The sequence below is a fragment of the Oncorhynchus nerka genome, unplaced genomic scaffold (assembly GCF_034236695.1).
Source record: "Oncorhynchus nerka isolate Pitt River unplaced genomic scaffold, Oner_Uvic_2.0 unplaced_scaffold_2905, whole genome shotgun sequence".
Taxonomy (NCBI): domain Eukaryota; kingdom Metazoa; phylum Chordata; class Actinopteri; order Salmoniformes; family Salmonidae; genus Oncorhynchus; species Oncorhynchus nerka.
In genome coordinates, this window is record NW_027038395.1 from 20001 (window position 1) to 30133 (window position 10133).

General features: G+C 42.6%; 2 pseudogenes; one reads left to right on the plus strand and one right to left on the minus strand.

Annotated features, from left to right (window-relative positions):
• LOC135566942 (lysosome-associated membrane glycoprotein 1-like) overlaps positions 1 to 7732 on the plus strand; it is a 22249-nt pseudogene extending 14517 nt beyond the window's left edge.
• A 1071-nt stretch (positions 7733 to 8803) lies between these two features.
• Positions 8804 to 10128, minus strand: LOC135566943 (growth hormone-regulated TBC protein 1-A-like; annotated as a pseudogene).
• Positions 10129 to 10133: the final 5 nt, after the last annotated feature.

Here is a 10133-nt window from a genome sequence, read left to right on the forward strand (position 1 = left end):
ATCCATCTCTCCTCTCTCTCTCTACACTTTCATATGTTCTATCCATCTCTCCTCTCTCTCTCTACACTTTCATATGATCTATCCATCTCCCCTCTCTCTCTCTCTACACTTTCATATGATCTATCCATCTCCCCTCTCTCTCTCTCTCTACACTTTCATATGATCTATCCATCTCCCCTCTCTCTCTCTCTACACTTTCGTATGATCTATCCATCTCCCCTCTCTCTCTCTCTACACTTTCATATGTTCTATCCATCTCTCCTCTCTCTCTCTACACTTTCATATGATCTATCCATCTCCCTCTCTCTCTCTCTACACTTTCATATGATCTATCCATCTCCCCTCTCTCTCTCTCTACACTTTCATATGATCTATCCATCTCCCCTCTCTCTCTCTCTACACTTTCATATGATCTATCCATCTCTCCTCTCTCTCTCTCTACCCTTTCATATGATCTATCCATCTCTCCTCTCTCTCTCTACACTTTCATATGATCTATCCATCTCTCCTCTCTCTCTCTCTACCCTTTCATATGATCTATCCATCTCTCCTCTCTCTACCCTTTCATATGATCTATCCATCTCTCCTCTCTCTCTCTACACTTTCATATGATCTATCCATCTCTCCTCTCTCTCTACACTTTCATATGATCTATCCATCTCTCCTCTCTCTCTACCCTTTCATATGATCTATCCATCTCCCCTCTCTCTACACTTTCATATGATCTATCCATCTCTCCTCTCTCTCTACCCTTTCATATGATCTATCCATCTCCCCTCTCTCTACACTTTCATATGATCTATCCATCTCTCCTCTCTCTCTACACTTTCATATGATCTATCCATCTCTCCTCTCTCTCTACACTTTCATATGATCTATCCATCTCCCCTCTCTCTCTCTGCACTTTCATATGTTCTATCCATCTCCCCTCTCTCTCTCTACACTTTCATATGATCTATCCATCTCTCCTCTCTCTCTACCCTTTCATATGATCTATCCATCTCCCCTCTCTCTCTCTACACTTTCATATGATCTATCCATCTCCCCTCTCTCTCTCTACACTTTCATATGATCTATCCATCTCTCCTCTCTCTCTACACTTTCATATGATCTATCCATCTCTCCTCTCTCTCTGCACTTTCATATGATCTATCCATCTCTCCTCTCTCTCTCCCCTTTCATATGATCTATCCATCTCCCTCTCTCTCTCTCTACACTTTCATATGATCTATCCATCTCCCCTCTCTCTCTCTACACTTTCATATGATCTATCCATCTCTCCTCTCTCTCTCCCCTTTCATATGATCTATCCATCTCCCCTCTCTCTCTCTACACTTTCATATGATCTATCCATCTCTCCTCTCTCTCTCTACACTTTCATATGATCTATCCATCTCTCCTCTCTCTCTACACTTTCATATGATCTATCCATCTCCCCTCTCTACACTTTCATATGATCTATCCATCTCCCCTCTCTACACTTTCATATGTTCTATCCATCTCTCCTCTCTCTCTCTACCCTTTCATATGATCTATCCATCTCCCCTCTCTCTCTCTACACTTTCATATGATCTATCCATCTCTCCTCTCTCTCTCTACCCTTTCATATGATCTATCCATCTCCCCTCTCTCTACACTTTCATATGATCTATCCATCTCTCCTCTCCCTCTCTACACTTTCATATGTTCTATCCATCTCTCCTCTCTCTCTACACTTTCATATGTTCTATCCATCTCTCCTCTCTCTCTACACTTTCATATGTTCTATCCATCTCTCCTCTCTCTCTCTACCCTTTCATATGTTCTCTCCTCTCTCTCTCTACCCTTTCATATGTTCTATCCATCTCTCCTCTCTCTACACTTTCATATGTTCTATCCATCTCCCCTCTCTCTACCCTTTCATATGTTCTATCCATCTCTCCTCTCTCTCTACACTTTCATATGTTCTATCCATCTCCCCTCTCTCTACCCTTTCATATGTTCTCTCCTCTCTCTCTCTACCCTTTCATATGTTCTATCCATCTCTCCTCTCTCTCTACACTTTCATATGTTCTATCCATCTCCCCTCTCTCTACCCTTTCATATGTTCTCTCCTCTCTCTCTCTACCCTTTCATATGTTCTATCCATCTCTCCTCTCTCTCTACACTTTCATATGTTCTATCCATCTCTCCTCTCTCTCTACACTTTCATATGTTCTATCCATCTCCCCTCTCTCTACCCTTTCATATGTTCTCTCCTCTCTCTCTCTACCCTTTCATATGTTCTATCCATCTCTCCTCTCTCTCTACCCTTTCATATGATCTATCCATCTCTCCTCTCTCTACCCTTTCATATGATCTATCCATCTCCCCTCTCTCTACACTTTCATATGATCTATCCATCTCCCCTCTCTCTACCCTTTCATATGTTCTATCCATCTCTCCTCTCTCTCTACACTTTCATATGATCTATCCATCTCTCCTCTCTACACTTTCATATGTTCTATCCATCTCTCCTCTCTCTCTACACTTTCATATGATCTATCCATCTCCCCTCTCTCTCTACCCTTTCATATGATCTATCCATCTCTCCTCTCTCTCTACCCTTTCATATGATCTATCCATCTCTCCTCTCTCTACCCTTTCATATGATCTATCCATCTCCCCTCTCTCTACCCTTTCATATGTTCTATCCATCTCTCCTCTCTCTCTACACTTTCATATGATCTATCCATCTCTCCTCTCTACACTTTCATATGATCTATCCATCTCTCCTCTCTCTCTACACTTTCATATGTTCTATCCATCTCTCCTCTCTCTCTACACTTTCATATGTTCTATCCATCTCTCCTCTCTCTCTACACTTTCATATGTTCTATCCATCTCTCCTCTCTCTCTCTACACTTTCATATGTTCTATCCATCTCTCCTCTCTCTACACTTTTCATATGTTCTATCCATCTCTCCTCTCTCTCTACACTTTCATATGTTCTATCCATCTCTCTACACTTTCATATGTTCTATCCATCTCTCCTCTCTCTCTACACTTTCATATGTTCTATCCATCTCTCCTCTCTCTCTACACTTTCATATGTTCTATCCATCTCTCCTCTCCTTTCATATGATCTATCCATCTCTCCTCTCCTTTCATATGTTCTATCCATCTCTCCTCTCTCTCTACACTTTCATATGATCTATCCATCTCTCCTCTCTCTCTCTACACTTTCATATGATCTATCCATCTCCCCTCTCTCTCTCTACACTTTCATATGATCTATCCATCTCTCCTCTCTCTCTACACTTTCATATGATCTATCCATCTCTCCTCTCTCTCTCTACACTTTCATATGATCTATCCATCTCTCCTCTCTCTCTACACTTTCATATGATCTATCCATCTCTCCTCTCTCTCTACACTTTCATATGTTCTATCCATCTCTCCTCTCTCTCTACACTTTCATATGATCTATCCATCTCTCCTCTCTCTCTACACTTTCATATGATCTATCCATCTCCCCTCTCTACACTTTCATATGATCTATCCATCTCTCCTCTCTCTCTACACTTTCATATGTTCTATCCATCTCTCCTCTCTCTCTCTACCCTTTCATATGATCTATCCATCTCCCCTCTCTCTCTACACTTTCATATGATCTATCCATCTCTCCTCTCTCTCTACCCTTTCATATGATCTATCCATCTCTCCTCTCTCTCTACACTTTCATATGATCTATCCATCTCTCCTCTCTCTCTACACTTTCATATGTTCTATCCATCTCTCCTCTCTCTCTACACTTTCATATGTTCTATCCATCTCTCCTCTCTCTCTACACTTTCATATGTTCTATCCATCTCTCCTCTCTCTCTACACTTTCATATGTTCTATCCATCTCTCCTCTCCTTTCATATGTTCTATCCATCTCTCCTCTCTCTACACTTTCATATGTTCTATCCATCTCCCCTCTCTCTACCCTTTCATATGTTCTATCCATCTCTCCTCTCTCTCTACACTTTCATATGTTCTATCCATCTCCCCTCTCTCTACCCTTTCATATGTTCTATCCATCTCTCCTCTCTCTCTACTACCCTTTCATATATTCTATCCATCTCTCCTCTCTCTCTACACTTTCATATGTTCTATCCATCTCCCCTCTCTCTACCCTTTCATATGTTCTCTCCTTCTCTCTCTCTACCCTTTCATATGTTCTATCCATCTCTCCTCTCTCTCTACCCTTTCATATGATCTATCCATCTCTCCTCTCTCTACCCTTTCATATGATCTATCCATCTCCCCTCTCTCTACACTTTCATATGATCTATCCATCTCCCCTCTCTCTACCCTTTCATATGTTCTATCCATCTCTCCTCTCTCTCTACACTTTCATATGATCTATCCATCTCTCCTCTCTACACTTTCATATGTTCTATCCATCTCTCCTCTCTCTCTACACTTTCATATGATCTATCCATCTCTCCTCTCTCTCTACACTTTCATATGATCTATCCATCTCTCCTCTCTCTCTACCCTTTCATATGATCTATCCATCTCTCCTCTCTCTACCCTTTCATATGATCTATCCATCTCTCTCTCTACACTTTCATATGATCTATCCATCTCCCCTCTCTCTACCCTTTCATATGTTCTATCCATCTCTCCTCTCTCTCTACACTTTCATATGATCTATCCATCTCTCCTCTCTACACTTTCATATGATCTATCCATCTCTCCTCTCTCTATACACTTTTCATATGTTCTATCCATCTCTCCTCTCCTTTCATATGTTCTATCCATCTCTCCTCTCTCTCTCTACACTTTCATATGTTCTATCCATCTCTCCTCTCTCTACACTTTTCATATGTTCTATCCATCTCTCCTCTCTCTCTACACTTTCATATGTTCTATCCATCTCTCTACACTTTCATATGTTCTATCCATCTCTCCTCTCTCTCTACACTTTTCATATGTTCTATCCATCTCTCCTCTCTCTCTACACTTTCATATGTTCTATCCATCTCTCCTCTCCTTTCATATGATCTATCCATCTCTCCTCTCCTTTCATATGTTCTATCCATCTCTCCTCTCTCTCTACACTTTCATATGTTCTATCCATCTCTCCTCTCTCTCTACCCTTTCATATGATCTATCCATCTCTCCTCTCTCTCTACACTTTCATATGTTCTATCCATCTCTCCTCTCTCTCTACACTTTCATATGTTCTATCCATCTCTCCTCTCTCTCTACACTTTCATATGATCTATCCATCTCTCCTCTCCTTTCATATGTTCTATCCATCTCTCCTCTCTCTCTACACTTTCATATGTTCTATCCATCTCTCCTCTCTCTCTACACTTTTCATATGTTCTATCCATCTCTCCTCTCTCTCTACACTTTCATATGTTCTATCCATCTCTCCTCTCTCTCTACACTTTCATATGTTCTATCCATCTCTCCTCTCTCTCTACACTTTCATATGTTCTATCCATCTCTCTCTCTCTCTCTACACTTTCATATGATCTATCCATCTCTCCTCTCTCTCTCTACACTTTCATATGATCTATCCATCTCTCCTCTCTCTCTCTACACTTTCATATGATCTATCCATCTCTCCTCTCTCTCTCTACACTTTCATATGATCTATCCATCTCTCCTCTCTCTCTCTACACTTTCATATGTTCTATCCATCTCTCCTCTCTCTCTACACTTTCATATGTTCTATCCATCTCTCCTCTCTCTCTACACTTTCATATGTTCTATCCATCTCTCCTCTCCTTTCATATGATCTATCCATCTCTCCTCTCCTTTCATATGATCTATCCATCTCTCCTCTCCTTTCATATGTTCTATCCATCTCTCCTCTCTCTCTACACTTTCATATGTTCTATCCATCTCTCCTCTCCTTTCATATGATCTATCCATCTCTCCTCTCCTTTCATATGTTCTATCCATCTCTCCTCTCTCTCTACACTTTCATATGTTCTATCCATCTCCCCTCTCTCTCTACACTTAGTCAATGTGTCCTTGATTAGAAGTTCTGTAGTTTATTTAATAATGTCTGGTGTACAGAGAATCAGGCTAGTTTCTAGTGCACTACAACACACTATCATTCATGTACAACGACGCTTCAAGTCGACTTCCCAACGTCATCACTCAGAGGAGAAAAGTGCAAGTCATAGAATCCAAATCTTGTTCTTAAATAAATGTTTATTCTAGTTAAGATGAGCTTCAGTCAGCAACATGAATCACACATGAGTTACATCTCTGTTTTTCTTTCTTTCTTTCCCTCCTCATCCTCCCTCCACATCCCTCCTCATCCTCTCCCTCCACATCCCTCTCTCCCTCCACATCCCTCCTTTCCCTCCACATCCCCCCTCTCCCTCCCTCTAGCGGAGGAGTGTCAGTTGGATCAGGACAGCATGTTGATTCCCATCGTCGTGGGAGCTGCTCTGGCCGGCCTGGTTCTCATCGTTCTCATCGCTTACCTCATCGGCAGGAAGAGGAGCCATGCTGGATACCAGACCATCTGAGAACACTGACACACAACCTTATGTGTATCAAACAGCACCCTATTCCCTATATAGTGCACTACTTTTGACCAGAGGTCTATGTGGATTCTGGTCAAACTTAGTGCACAATATAGGGAGTCTTTTCAGGCAGACTGCAGAGAGCCGGACGCTCAACCAACCACTGCTACTAATGACTGACTGGACCATGTACCATCCAGGCCCTCTCTGCAGTGTGTGTGTCTGTCTGTCTCTGTGTGTGTGTGTGTGTCTGTGTGTTGTTATTCACAGCAACTCATCCTCTGCTACCTACTAACAGACTAGTGCCTGGTCAAACCTACCTTCCCCCTCGTCTCTCTGTCTCTAGCCCGTCTCTACTGCAGCTGGCTCAGTATACCCTTTTAGTTCTGATATCATTTCATGTTTGACTTGGGTGGATTCTCGCTTTAAACAGAATTTAAAGATTTTTCTTTTTCTTCAATTGCAGTTTTTTGTGTAAATTAAATGAATCCGATATTAAATTATATAGTATTCAACTCTTATGGAAGAGTGGGTCTTTCCTAGAAGCACGTTTTGTGATGGACTCAACAAGCTTCCCTTCCTTCCTCATCTCCTTTCCTTCAGGACCGCCATCTTTTCTATGACATCACCTAAGGGAGGTCTGAAGACTCCTGTGAGGGAACACAAAGGGAAACTTGAATGTCTAACACCTCCTCCTCTCTGGTCAGAAATACTGAGCGGATTATGTTGTAGGTCACAGGAGCATTTGAAAGGCCTTGTGGGGGGGGGATTGTGTGTTTTGTGGTTTTACTGCGTTTCATAACAAAAGGTTGTGGACGCTGTCGGACTGAGGAACAGAACAAGGTTAAGGTTGTTTCATGATGGATGTGTTGAACTGGTGTGTAATATCGTTTAGCTCCTCCCCTTGACCTGGTGTGTAATATCGTTTAGCTCCTCCCCTTGACCTGGTGTGTAATATCGTTTAGCTCCTCCCCTTGACCTGGTGTGTAATATCGTAAAGCTCCTCCCCTTGACCTGGTGTGTAATATCGTAAAGCTCCTCCCCTTGACCTGGTGTGTAATATCGTAAAGCTCCTCCCCTTGACCTGGTGTGTAATATCGTAAAGCTCCTCTCCTCCCATGAGATTGTGTTCATCCATTGTAGCGAGTTGATCTTTTTTATTTTTGTAGAGAATGTTTTGATCATTTTTCTATTATGCGTCTTGCTAAGTTCAATAAAAGACATCTGAAACACCTTTTCTTCTGCTTCCTGAGTCGAGAATAGATGGGGTTTGTAGTTCCCAGCACTAGAGATTTACAGGGACTACAAAAGTAGCAGAAAGAACAGACTGGGGGGGGAGAGAAGAGTCAGTAGTTAATTTAATAATGTCTGGTGTACAGAGAATCAGGCTAGTTTCTAGTGCACTACAACAGACACTATCCTTCATGTACAACGACGCTTCAAGTCGACTTCCCAACGTCATCAGTGATGTCATCACTCAGAGGAGAAAAGTGCAAAGTCATAGAATCCAAATCTTGTTCTTAAATAAATGTTTATTCCAGTTAAGATTAGCTTCAGTCAGCAACATTAATCTCACATGAGTTACATCTCAATTGGCACCCTATTCCCTATATAGTGCACTATTTTAGACCAGGGCCCTATTCCCTATATATAGTGCACTACTTTTGTAGGGAATAGGGTGCCATTTGGGGGACACAATGGAATCCTCAGTTAGCAGGGTGTGAGTTAACATTACACTCCTAACTACATTCAGGTCTACATGAACTATCTAGCTACATGTGTACATTCAGGTCTACATGAACTATCTAGCTACATGTAGACAATAACTATCTAGCTGCATGTGTACATTCAGGTCTACATTAACTATCTAGCTGCATCTGTACATTCAGGTCTACATTAACTATCTAGCTACATGTGTACATTCAGGTCTACATGAACCAATAGGTCCAGGGCTGGTTTCCCCCAATGCAGATGAACACCAACGCTGGACTAAAACTCATGTTGAATTCCTGCATCTCTACAGTGCAGCCGCCGTTTGATGAATGACACCCAGCGACGTCACTCATTAAGACGACATCAGTCTGGTATCGTCCTCTGCTGTCTGACGACATCAGTCTGGTAACGTCCTCTGCTGTCCGCGTCATTAAGTCGACATCAGTCTGGTAACGTCCTCTGCTGTCCGGCGCGTCATTAAGGCGACATCAGTCTGGTAACGTCCTCTGCTGTCCGCGTCATTAAGACGACATCAGTCTGGTAACGTCCACTGCTCTCCCGCGTCATTAAGGCGACATCAGTCTGTAACGTCCACTGCTCTCCGCGCGTCATTAAGACGACATCAGTCTGGTAACGTCCACTGCTCTCCGCGCGTCATTAAGACGACATCAGTCTGGTAACGTCCACTGCTCTCCGCGCGTCATTAAGACGACATCAGTCTGGTAACGTCCTCTGCTGTCCGCGCGTCATTAAGACGACATCAGTCTGGTAACGTCCACTGCTGTCCACGGGTCTCGGACGATCATCTCTGAATCTCTTTTTACAAAATGTCACTTATTGCCAAACCACACTGCATTTGAGCGTATTATGTTTTCATGTCCATTGGCTACATATGTTTTATTTCATGTGACTTTCATATAGTAATGACAATAGTGTAATAGACAAAAGGTTTCATTGACATCTTGGTTGTTAATTATTGTGATAGGCTCATGTTTAACCTGTACCATGTGCCCCCACAGGATAGTTACTCATTAAAGTTGCTGGTACTCATAACACCTTCTTTTCCCCCTAGTAGTCTCCATACATGGTAGTCTACATTGCTACATGGTAGTCATGCTAAAGAGTACAAAACAGTCTAGGACACTCCCAACAGTGAGGGATAGGATCCGAGGAGAGGAGACCATTAAGGAGTGTTGGGACCCAGCCCGGAATGTGTAGTGTGTTTGATTGACAGGTCAGGAGGATGGGGTCAGGACTCCTCAGCGATGATGCGTGTTCGACACGTCTCCCGGAGCTTGGTGATGGTTGCCATGGAGAGGCTTCCGGGTTCCGTGAAGATTTTCTGGGAAAGCAGCAAGACAAAGGATTAGAGGGATGAACAGAGATCATTATGGTGCACACACACACACACACACACACACACACACACACACACACACACAGAGTCTTGTACAGCTAACCTTGTGGGGACACACAATTTAGTCCCACTCAAAATCCTTTTTACCCGAACTGGAACCCATATATTTAACCTTAACCCTAAACCCCCTAGAAATATCTAACCCTAACCTTAAAACCTAAACCCCCTAGAAATAGCATTTCCCCTCATGGGGACTAACAAAATGTCCCCAGTTTGTCAAATTTGTGTTTGTTTGCTATTCTTGTGGGGACCAGAAGTTAAAACACATCCACACACATGTTCATTTCAGAGTGTGTGTGTGTGTGTATACTGCATGAAGGTGGCAGTCCTCTACATCGGGGCCTCTGGTCATGTGTTTTGAAGCAGTCACAGGCGTCAGGCAGGGAACCGACCTGTTTGGACCTCAGCCTGCTGGTTCCTTATCAACGTCAGAGCCACACGGAACAGAATCTTAGAACCCTCGTAGAACAGACAGTCCCAGATCGCAGAACCGTCTGAGGACG